Source organism: Symphalangus syndactylus, chromosome 6, assembly GCF_028878055.3.
Source record: "Symphalangus syndactylus isolate Jambi chromosome 6, NHGRI_mSymSyn1-v2.1_pri, whole genome shotgun sequence".
NCBI lineage: Eukaryota > Metazoa > Chordata > Mammalia > Primates > Hylobatidae > Symphalangus > Symphalangus syndactylus.
Window position 1 is genome coordinate 21,963,941 of NC_072428.2, and position 12,654 is coordinate 21,976,594.

Sequence of the window (12,654 nt, forward strand, 5' to 3'; positions counted from 1 at the left end):
TTACTTTTACCTGTTCTTGAACTTCTAGGGGTAGGTAAATTATTAAACCTTTCTGAGCCTCAGTTTATTTTTTAAAGTGACAGTACTTGTGCTATAGGGTTGAATTAGGAGAATCAACTGAGACAACACATGTAAAATCATTCGAGAAATATTTGTAAAACCCTTAATGCTTAATAAGGTAAAGCTGTTTGTTTATGAATGGCCATTGTTGACCTCAAAGTCTTTGCCTGTGTCTCACCCAGACAAAGCAGGCATTTCCCCAGTGCTCACCATAACTCATGTTCCTGTGCCCTCCATTTCCTTCCGTGTCCTGTGACTCCCCGAACGCACTTCAGAGGCTGTTCCATCAGTGGCTTTCAGGATTTTTTTTTTTTTTTTTTAACTGAAACCCGTTCTTCTTGCTTAATAAGGCAGAGGAAATGGGCAGGAAAGCAGAGTTCTGCTGCCTTTGCCTCTTTTTCAAAGAGGGTCTGTTTGCTGTATTAGCAAAATCAACAGAGGCATTGCTGGACAGCGGGCTAGGCTGGACCAACTCCCCTGGGCTGGGGGTGGGGGGTCCCTGGATACTGGGTTTGCTGAGGGCCGGGAGTGGGTCACTGTGTGCTTTCAAAAGCAGCAGAGGAGCCAGTTTTTCTAGCTCCTCCTCAAAAAACCTAACCAAAATATCTACCCCTGTGATTGGCTAAAATTATTCAATTCTAACTTAATTCCCTTAGGTCAAGGGTGGATGGGTGCATAATACCCTGAGTGTGAGTGTGGGGGTTACATTTTTGGAGGGAATAATTTTGCATGTAGGATTCTATTTGACCTTAGTCTGAATGATTAATAGCGTAGCCTTTCCTTAAGGTAGGTCTTCACGGAGGAGAAGGGAGAACTGTGCAGTGGGTAGGTGGCAGTGAAGATGCAGGAGGCTGGGACAGGTTAGAGGGTGAATGCTCCAAATTTGTGATGTGATCTAGAGCTAGGTCTGCCTACAGCCACATCACTTGCATTTACAGATGCCTCCTTTACGTGAAGTGCTGCATCAGAATAGAAGTGAAAAGTTACAGTCCTGCCCTTCAGGAGCTCTGGGTTAGAGAGCACAAATCAAACAGGCAGTTGTAATACAGGCTATTGCATACTATACTGAGAAGACCATGGCCACAAAATCAGATTGGGGGCATGGAGTTGTCACAGTCCCAGAGGTGGTCATTTGTGTTGAGATCTGAAAGATAAATAGAAGTTAGCCCTCAGGCTTGTAAAACCTGTGACTCATGTCACCATATCCTTGGGACTCTCACCAGGAAATACATTTCCAAGGATAACTTCTGCTCACTCCATAAATGAGGTTTGGCTTTTACTGAACTACTTAACACTTTTGCTAGCGGCAAAGCTGGGGTTTTTAATTTTTCTTTTTCCCGTAGTCTTGCAACTCTTCTACCCCATGCAATGTAATCTTGAATACATAGATCTTCTGGCTCTGCAAAAGATTATCATTTCCTTCCGAATGAGTGAAAGAGGCTGGATGGGAAGATTTATTTATCAACTGAAGACTTTATTAGTAAGAGTTTATGAGTAAGAGAGTAACCTCATTACAGAGCCAGAAGAGAGAGATGTTTGTTATGGAAGAGATACCCACTTGGCATCCCTCACGTGGCCAGTCATGGTGTATGGGGCCAGCGTGCCAAATTGCTCCAGTTACCATGGGACCCAGACTTAGACAGGAAATCATGGTAGGATGGGAAGGAGTCCAAAATACACATGGCTGGTATATAGGCTACAGTTAGAAAAGAGAGTAAGAGAACAGTGTATCTATTTTCCTGAAGGAGTTTTGCAACCTCAGATGGGGTTGTTTTTCCACAACTCCTTACTCCTTGCATTTTATGGTCCTGATTTTTCAAGCTTTAGTTTTTTCCACGTTAAGCAATACTTACATGAGTTGAAGTGACCCTTCATATGCTTGTGGTAAGCACTTCTTAGGCTTGTCGTGTATGCTTTTTAAAATGCCTCCAAACTAAAAAGGAGCCAAAGTCCCTTCAATCAGGAAGACTTTATTCTTCAACACCTGGAAGGAATATCTTTTTGGTTTTACCACAGCTGTCTCTTTCCTGCAGGCAGCCCATTTGAAACCCAGAACTCCCTCGTTTTATGGGATGTGCTGGTGGAACATAGGAGGGGGTCCACTGGAAGGCTGGATTTCTTGGAAATCTCTGCTGCCAAACTCAGCAACTGAAATTTCTCATTCATAAAGAAGCAGATTTGCATCCTGCCCGTGAAGTTGTTAAATGAAGTTGGAAAATCAGGAAGGGGATCTTGTACTTTTGCAGATGTAGCTCTGGAAAAGTTCCAAAGGGATCTGACTGCATGCACATAGCTTGGGAATAGTTCAGGCCTCCAGAGGAACATTTAACAGGTCACTATTGATAGCATTTTCCATGAACTACCCTAATATATTTCTTGGGAGTGTGCTAAACTGTCGATGAAATGACAGTTATAGCATGGGGTTTGCACCCCTATGCCTCATTGACAACTATCTTTCTGCTGGATTGGGTGTAATTTATCAATTGAATTTATTTCATAAGTTTATTGTCTTTACCCCACACTATGATGTTATAACCATGGCCAGTTTAGGAATGAGAGGTGATGACAGTAATCCCTAATACAGGTACAGTTTCTCATGGTTTTTACAAAGCACTTTCACATTCTTTCTTATTTGATCTCACAGCTATTATAGCTACCATTTATTGTGTCTTTCTATATATCAGGCACCTTGCTAAACACTTTATAAACTTTACCTTATTTAATTCTTAAAATAACCCTGTGCAACAATACTCTGATTTGTTCCCATTTTACAGAGAAGGAAACTGAGAGTCAGAGAGATTGGGCCTCTTGACCCAAATCCTAATCTTGGATCTAGGATAGACTAGGGATTTGAACCTAGATCTACCCAACTCAAAGCCCAAAATACCAGGCAGTGCTGGCTCCTATTCTCCCTGTGTTAGAGGCAGAGGGCTTTGTTTTCCTATAGAAGAAAATGAAGTGCAGAAGGGTTTACTTGAAGCCCCATGGCCAAGGAGTGACCCAGCAGGGACCGGAAGTCAGGAGTCCTGAGATCAGTGCTTTGTCATTACCCAAGACCTGTTTATCTAAGCAGTATTCCCCAAGTGAAGTCCCTGGCACTTCCCAGCCAGCAACCACTTGGTCAGAAATAGCCGGTCCTGGACTCATACTTGGGCATAGAGATGGGAAGGAGTTCTGGGAATCCAGTGCATCATTCTCATTTCCTAAGTAATTTAAAGCTAAGAAACCATAAATTTGCTTCTAAGTACACTTCTGTTTACCATTTCTGTGTCAGGACTCTTTGCAGGCTACAGACACAGTTGAATTTACTGGCTTGTCTAAAAGTCCCAAAGTAGGATTGACTTCAGGTACACTTTGACTCAGGGGTTCACTGGTACCTTTGGGACCCTGTTTCTTTTGCTTACTCTTGCTTCTGGATTCTGCTCCTGGGTTGGCTCCATTATCTGGCAGCCTTTCTCCTGTGGTTGTAAACTAGCTGCAGCAGCCTCAGCCTTGAAGCTGAGTAGGAAAGGGGACCAGTTGGCTTCTTGTGATAGCTCAAAGATTCTGGACTTGAGTCTCATTGGCTCTGATGGGCCTGGCCTAGGTCATGTGCCCCATCATTGAACCAGTCATTGTAGTCCATAGCCACATGCTCCACCCCACGCTGAGAGGGAAGGTTGGGAGCCCTCATGGCCTGAGAACTGTAGGTGGGCTGTGGATAGAAGAGGAAAATTGGATGCTGTGGAGACAAGATGCTGGGTGATCTGGGCAGGGGGGTGGAGTGAGAAGTGAGATGGGAGATGGATCTGGAAGGAAAAGTGGAATTGAAAAACCAGTCTTCTAGAGAAACCCATCACCACATTAAGGAGGGCAAGGGTAACTTCTTTATTTGAAGAGTTTCAACAGACCATTAATGAGAGTATCTTTTGGTTGCTGCTGTTAGAGCAATTATTTGTTATATTCACTGACTTCAGTGTTTATTTGTTCTAATGGAACCTTTCCTCTCTGAAAGAGAAGCACTTCTTTAGAGTGTGTCTTAAATATTCAGATTACAGGTTTGAAGGAATGAGCCATTTAGGTGCTGAATAGCTTGCAGGCTGGGTTTATTTCTGTCTTAATGGGATCTTAAATTGTGCCAGATGAATTAAAATGTTACTTCTCTTCTAGTCTATCTCTGACCCAGTGCTACCTTGACGTACTTGAAGTTTTAGTTAGACTGGTCTAAACTGAGTGTTGAAAATTATTATTGAAAAGTTCATCTCATAGATTTTTGCTTTTAATCAGCTGCAGATGCAAATAGAAGGTGTGACCATATGAGAGGCCACGTGTTTTCAGGATTCTGGATGGCTAAGTGGCCAATTTGCTTTCCATTTCAGAACTAAACCAGACAAGGAGGGGTGTTATAAAACGTTCCTTTTGAAGTACCTACAACTAACTAGGTCCAGATAGTGTGAATGTTGAGAGCCAGTAAGGGTTCCTTGAATGCCTGCCCTGTGGCCGGCATCTCTAGAGGCATCATGGAGAACAAAAAGGTGGTTTCTGCTATGGAGGAATGAATGATCCCGTTGCAGTAATAACAGAAACTGTTTATTCAGCAGTTACTAGCTTAGGTACAGTGCTAAGAATTTTGCATACGTTGTCTCATTTAATCCTCATCACACCAGTAGAAGGGCAGATACTATTCTCCTCAATTTTCAGAGGAAGCAGCAGAGGCTTGGAGAGGTTAAGCAGCCTGCCCCAAGTCACCAAGCAAGTGAGCATCAAAGCCAGCCTCACACCAGGCTCTCTCCAGCTGCAAAGCCTGCGTCCCTCACTCCGATGCTGTGGATAGAGACTGTCATTGCAGGATTTCTCACAGTCAAAAAAGCAAGTACTCCCTTGATAACAGATTTCATCACTCTTGAAACTGGAAGCCTGGGAAGAAGGAAGATTGCCTGAATGCTGAGGCCAGTGTCTTTCCAGAAGGGGGGATACTGAGTGGGCCTCCTTCCAACCTGTCTGACCCATGTGATCTCTCCATCTGTCTGACTTTGACTGCCAATCCAGCCTGGACAGCAGGACCAGTCCAAGCACAAACCAAATCTTTATTCTGGAGTTGGACAGAGTCACAGTTGCTTAGGGCTGATGAGGCCACCTTAATCTCAATATTTTCACACACTGTGCTAGATGACACATTTCAGAGTACAGGCAGAATGAGGGTTGGAAATGTTAAACAGCCAGCAAGGAGTTGGGTCTGGGAGTGAGACGACAGACAAAGTGCATTCAAACCATGTACACGCGGCTGCTGGGGGATTGTTTAAACCAGATTCTGCCAAGGTCATAGCAGCAGAAAACATAATCCAGAACTCTTTCTCCCAGGCAGGATCATTTGGTTTCTAAAGTTTTTTTCTCTGTAAGTTTCTTTTGGGAGAAATGTATCTGGGAGAGGGGGGAAGAGTGGAAATACGGGAATTTTCTTTTAAATCCTTAACAACATGCATATAGAGTCCCATTTATAGGACAACGCTATAGAGTTGACATTTTAACTCCAAGGAAGGAGTATGTAATCCTGGGCTCAGGATGACCTTTTCCAGCAAGGTCCCTGACTCCTGTCACTTTTGGGGTTGCTTTCCTTCAAAAGCTAATTGAGAGTGGAAAGGAACTGGGGCGAGTGAAGATAACCAAATGTGCCTGAGGCCTGGGAGTGAGAGCCAGGCCACATTTCCCCTGCTACTGGGCCCTCAAGTGGATGGGGGGGGCGTGGATTCCTACGGTGGGACACAGAGGATCTTCCTGAATTGCTTCCACTCCTTTCCACTAGAAATATCATCTTCTTTGAGGCTTTATATAAAAACTAGGATTGCAATGTCCCTCTTTATCCTTAGTAATCTTTGCTGTGAAGTCTACTTTATCTGATATCAGAGCCACTCCAGCTTTCTTTTGATACGTTTGCATAATGTTTTTCCATACATTTAATTTTAACTAGCCTATATCGTATTCCAAGTGAGTTTCTTGTATACAGCAAATAGTCACGTTTTGTTGTTTATCTCTTCTCATAATCCATTATCTCCTAACTGGTATGTATTTTTCTTATTTTATTTTTGAGACGGGGTCTCGCTCTGTCTCCCAGGCCATAGTGTAGTGGCGCAATCTTGGCTCACTGCAACCTCCACCTCCCAGGTTTAAGCGATTCTCCTGTCAGCCTCCCGGGTAGCTGGGATTACAGGAACCCACCACCACGCCCAAATACAAAATAACTTTTGCATTTTTAGTAGAGACAGGCTTTCACCATGTTGCCTAGGCTGATCTTGAACTCCTGGCCTCAAATGATCTGCCTGCCTCGGCCTCCCAAAGTGCTGGGATTACAGGTGTGAGACAGTGCACCCAGCCCTAACTGGTATGTTTAGAACATTTACATTTAATCTAATTGTTTATATATTTGGATCTAGTTTCTGTTATTTTATTATTTGTTTCTGTTTGTTCTGTTTTTTACTCCTCCCTTTCCCCTTTCCTGCCTTTAGATTATTTAAACTTTTTTTTTTTTTTTTGAGACAGGGTCTCCCTCTGACGCCCAGGCTGGAATGCAGTAGCATGATCTCGGCTCACTGAAACCTCTGCCTCCCAGATTCAAGTGATTCTCGTACATCAGCCTCCCAGGTAGCTGGGACTACAGGCATGTGCCACCACACCTAACTAATTTTTGTACTAATATTTTTGGTAGAGATGGGGTCTCACCACGTTGGGCAGGCTGGTCTTGAACTGTTGGCCTCAAGTGATCCAACTTCCTTGGCCCCCCAAAGTGTTGGGATTACAAATGTGAGCCACTGTACCTGGCCAGAACATTTTTTAGTATTCTGTTTTAATGTATCTATTATGTGTTTTGACTATATCTCTGTGGGTTTTTTGGTAGGTGGTCTAAGGATTAAAAACTACATACTTAATTTTCCATTGTCAACTTAGAATCGGTATTTTCCTAGATGTTTAAATGGAATGTATAGAAAGCTCACCACTATCCCTTTACCCTTTGTATAAAATCTAACACTGTAGGAGACTGCTAGCCTATCAGAGTACAGAGAGAGGAGAAAGACCTGGAAGGAATTAAGAGTTGGTTTTACCTCACTCATTCATTCATTTAGTAAACATTTATCCAGCTTTTTCCTTTTTTTTAATTTTATTTTACTTTATTTTATTTTTTGAGACCGTCTCACTCTGTCGCCCAGGCTGGAGTGCAGTGGTGCAATCTCAGCTTGCTGCAACCTCCACCTCCCGAGTTCAAGTGACTCTCCTGCCTCAGCCTTCCAAGTAGCTGGGATTACGGGCATGTGCCACCATGCTTGGCTAATTTTTGTATTTTCAGTAGAGACAAGGTTTTGCTGTTTTGGCCAGGCTGGTCTCGAACTCCTGGCCTCAAGTGATCTGCCTGCCTCAACCTCCCAAAGTGCTGGGATTACAGGCGTGAGTCACTGCACCCGGCCTATCCAGCATTTGACCAGGCAGCAGAATCCCCTCTCCTGGGCTGCATAATCTATAGATCAATACAGTAGTAAGAGTAGGAATAGTAATAGCTAACTTCATTAAGCACTTACTATGTGCCATGCACTGTTCTAGGTTCTTACAGGTAGTATATTGCTATTTCAACAATGCTATGATGTTGGTGCTATGATTATCTGCACCTTATAAGTGAGGAAACTAGAGAACGGAGAGCTTAACTTGCCTAAGGTCACGTAGGCAGCAAATAGCAGAACTTTGGGCACACCGATTTTTAATCCTGCAGTATCACAGGACCTCCATGGGGAAAGAACACATACTGGAAGGTATAGCACTGGTTCTGTCTTGGAGAGCATTTATTCTCCACCACACTCAGACCTTCCTCTGATAGTGGCCACTGATGGACCGCTAAAGAGGCTCTTTTTTCCCAAACCAGTGATTTTTCCTATCCTCCTGCAAATATTCATAGGATACCTTCTTTGTGCCAGGGATTATGCACATAATACCAGAGCTCTGAGAACTTTGACTTTGAATCTGAAGTTAAAACTGGAAAGTGTCCAGGTATGGTGGCTCATACCTGTAATCCCAGCACTTTGAGGGGGCCAAGGCAAGAGGATTACTTGAAGCCAGGAGTTTGAGACCAGCCCAGGCAACATCAACAACAAAAAAGGACAAACCAAAAAAAAGAACTGGAAAGCACTCTAACTGTGACCGAATCAGTGCACTTTTCAGCTGTGGACTCTGAGGTGGAGGGAGGTGATACAGTCTGCCACGGGCACTCCAGTAGAGGCTGAGCCTGCCTGGACATAGGCCCCTGACTCCTGCTTTGGTGTCTTTGTGCCTCTTTGTGCTGTCTTGGCAGAAAGGTAGGGGAAGTTAAAAAGTAGCAGAGCTGGAAATTCTGATCTGTAACTGAACAGGGACAGCCAGCAGTCCCCAAAGGGGAGCCTCTACTTGCATGCCAAGCCTCAGAAGGCTTTGGCAGCTGGGCTGTGCTATTTAATAACCTCCTGGAGGCTGATCCAGTGGTCTGGCAGCATTACTGACCAATGCTGAGGTTTATTTGTAGGCTTGGGTTTTGCATTTCCTGAAGAGGCAGGAGTGGACCCTGGGAAGGACTGTTGGAGTGGTAGCTCAGTCTCACTGGCACCTGTTTTTTTAACAGCATGACTTATTGTGGGAATGACAAGTAGATATCACCTCATGGACCAAGCCTGATCAATCATCAGTGTCTGGAGCACTGTGGTGAATTCAGGCTCAGAAGAAAGAATTCAGAAATCCATTGATGATGCCTATCATGGGCCCAGGAATAGCGGCTGGAAACTTGTCTGGCAGATATTTACCACTAGTGTGAGTGTTAAAGTAAGCTTGGGATTTTAATTATAGCACAATAATATCTGTCCTCATAGGACTGTTGTGAGGACTAAATAAGAATTTACGTAAAGTAGCTGGGCATGGTGGCTCATGCCTGTAATCCCAGCACTTTGGGAGGCTGAGGCAGGCAGATCACTTGAGGTCAGGAGTTCAAGACCAGCCTGGCCAACATGGTGAAACCCCGTCTCTACTAAAAATACAAAAACTAACTGGGTATGGTGGTGGGCACCTGTAATCCCAGCTACTTGGGAGGCTGAGGCAGCATTGTTTGAAGCCGGGAGGCAGAGGTTGCAGTGAACCAAGATCATACCATGGCACTCCAGCCTGGGCAACAGAGTGAGACTCTGTCTCAAAAAAAAAAAAAAAAAAAAAAAGGGAATTTACGATAATGTAAAGTGCTCATTAGCTTGTAGTCATTTGTTTTGCTTTGTGTTGGTAAGGGCTTTTCAAAAGAAAGAAAGTTCAGTTTATTCATTCAAATATTTGAGTGCCCTCCATACACCTGGTGCTAATTTGGCCCTGGAGAAAGATTGTACAGGCTATACTAAGTCACTCTTCTCATGGAGATTGTTCTACATGGAAGAAATAGACAATAATTAATAAATAAACAAGTAGGATGACTTCACATAGTGATAACTGTATTGAAGAACAACAAAAATTAGGCTCATACCAGAGAGAAGGACTATGAAGGGGGAGGAAACCCCTGTGACAGGGTGACATTTGAACAGAGAAGGAGCTGATAGTGCAAAGATCTTGGAGAGAGAAGAAAAAATGCAAAAGACTCAAGGAGAAACAGCGTTAAGGCATAGTGAACTTACAGAAGGCAGGCCAGAGACACCATGCCCTAGTTGCTAAATGCTTTTATTATAAAAATCTAAAAACATTTAAAAAGTATACAGGCTTATGTAATAACCTCTGTATATCCATCACATAGATTGAACTGTTAGCTCCATTTTGACTCTTGCTATCTGCGCCTCCCTTTTTTGGCTGTACTTGGTTAAAGCAAATCCCAGACATCATGACATTTTATCCCTAAATACTTCAGTATGTATCCCTTAAAAAATAAGCATTTGCGGCCAGGCACAGTGACTCATGCCTGTAATTCCAGCACTTTGGGAGGCTGAGGCAGGCGGATCACTTGAGGTCAGGAGTTCGAGACCAGCCTGGCCAACATGGTGAAACCCTGTCTCTACTAAAAATACAAAAATTAGCGGGGCGTGGTGGCAGGCACCTGTAATCCCAGCTACTCAGGGGACTAAGGTACAAGAATTGCTTGAACCCAGGAGGCAGAGGTTGCAGTGAGCCGAGATCGTGCCACTGCACTCCAGCCTGGGCGATACAGCGAGACTCAGTCTCATAAATAAATAAATAAGCAAGCAAGCATTTGTTCCCACCTAGGCAACATGGCAAAACCCCATCTCTGCAAAAAAATACAAAAATTAGCTGGGTGGGGTGGTATGCACCTCTGATCCCAGCTACTGGGAGGGTGGGGGGCTGAAGTTGGAGGCTCACTTGAGCCCAGGAAGCAGAGGTTGCTGTGAGCCAAGATTGCACCACTGCATTCCAGCCTGGGTGACAGAGAGAAAAAAGCATTTCCTTACATCCTAATGTAGTTTCTTGCATTTAATTCTCTCAATGCCATTGTCATGATTAATAATTTATTCTTTTTCTTTTATTATTTATTTATTTATTTATTTATTTGAGATGGAGTCTCACTGTGTCACCTAGGCTGGAGTGCAGTGGTGCAATCTCAGTTCACTGCAACTTCCACCACCCGGGTTCAAGTGATTGTCCTGCCTCAGCCTTCCGAGTAGCTGGAATTACAGGTACATGCCACCATGCCCAGCTAATTTTTGTATTTTATTAGACACGGGGTTTCACCATCTTGGCCAGACTGGTCTCGAACTCCTGACCTGAAGTGATCCACCCTCCTCAACCTCCTAAAGTACGATTAACAATCTCTTAACACAACCTAGTACTTAGTCTATACCCAAATTTACCTGCTTGCCTCAAAAATATAAATTAGTTTGAGTCAGATTCCAAACAAGGTCTGTGTATTGCATCTGGTTATTAACAGATCATGTGTTTCATGATGAAAAAGGTATTTGACGTCAGACCTACCTTATCTGGATGGGTTTTGCATGCCTTTCTGGCCAGATATGTAGCTTAGATTGTTAGAAGCCCTGAAGGGCTGTGAACCCCTGTCAATACTGTCAGGTTATTTCCCAGAGGGATATTCAGAAATCCTCTGCTCTTCCTTCATTGTTGCTAACAAAACTGTGGCTCTTTCGGTGTCAGAAGCAATGGGTGTATGAGTTTGGGCTTTCTCTCCTGGCCCAGAGGTGAGTCCCGACTGTCCTGAAGGCTGTCACGATTCTAGTCCCCTTGAGAGTGATTGATTTCAGAACAGGCATGTGACCCAGTTCAGGCCATCAAGGCCTGAGGGAAGGATGCTAGGTGGAGCTTCTCTGGAAGGGTTTCCTTTCCCTGGTTTGGAGTCTTGAGACTTTTGAATGGCATATGCAAACATCATGTCTAGAGCTGCGGCAGCTGCCATCTCATGACTGCAGGGAAAATCAGGCAAAACCCAACATCTTGATGCAGGCCAAGGTGGGAGAAAGGATGTAACTTGGGTCCTTGATGACACTGTTGAGTCACAGAACCAACCAACCCTGAAACTCCCCTACCCAGGTGTTCTTATAGGAGACAATAACGCCCTGGCTGTTTAAGCCACTTTTAGTTGTTGGCTTTGTATCCGGGTGCATCCCTATGATACATCACAGGCATCTTTCTGGATAAAGCAATATTGTCTCTAATAGGCTTTCATTTTCTTTGAGACAGAAAAGAAGTAACCTTTAAAGTCTATCCTTATTCTCTTGCTTAAACCACTGTTTTTATTTTTTCCAATTGGTTGGTGAATGTTTCTCCTTTTTCCTGTTGAACTTCAATTGAATATGGCACACTCTCATGAGTTGTCTAGAAACATTTAAGAAGCTTTGGCTTCTGTGGAATAAGAAATACGCAGCTGTTTATTCTCCCTTGCAATGACTTGACCCAAAGTAAAACATCTTTTTTTGTTTGTTTGTTTGTTTGTTTGTTTTTGAGATGGAGTTTTGCTCTTGTTGCCCAGGCTGGAGTGCAGTGGTGAGATCTCAGCTCACTGCAACCTCCGCCTCCTGGGTTCAAGCGATTCTCCCACCTCAGCCTCCCGAGTAGCTGGGATTACAGGCATGCACCACCATGCCTAGCTAATTTTGTATTTTTAGTAGGGACAGGGTTTCTCCATGTTGGTCAGGCTGGTCTCAAACTCCCGACCTCAGGTGATCCACCCACCTCAGCCTCCCAAAGTGCTGGGATTACAGGCGTGAGCCACCACACCTGGCCAGTAAAACATCTTTAAATGGCGCAAAGTAAAACTTTGTGGAAGATTTTGGTGCACATTGGCTGAAAGACAGATACAAATGGTGTTGGGGAAGATTGGCAAGCTTGAATGTGCTGCTTGCTAACCAGAAGTAAGGCATTCTCAGTAGTGAGCTGGGATTGCCCAGGGGAGATAAAGTTAGTCTGGTATGTTCTAGAGAGTTCCACAGACCTCTAATGTGGACATACGGCACCCATATGCCTGCCTGTGGGGTAAGTCCTTAGTGAAGGTTAGGTGAGAGAATTCAAGAGGCAGCCAGCCCACCCAGTGGCACCTTGGGCTTCCAAGTTCTACTTTGCTTTGGAGAAGAGATTCTGCTGTGGTGAGGTATATCCATCTAAGTGACTTTT

The 12,654-nt window shown here is 44.0% G+C and overlaps 1 protein-coding gene and 1 pseudogene across 1 annotated transcript in view; both read left to right on the plus strand.

Moving 5' to 3' along the window:
* Positions 1-10,517, plus strand: part of LOC134736870 (cobalamin trafficking protein CblD-like) — a 33,971-nt pseudogene extending 23,454 nt beyond the window's left edge.
* Positions 1-12,654, plus strand: part of ABTB2 (ankyrin repeat and BTB domain containing 2) — a 207,571-nt gene that overhangs the window by 25,384 nt on the left and 169,533 nt on the right. The window lies entirely within an intron of this gene.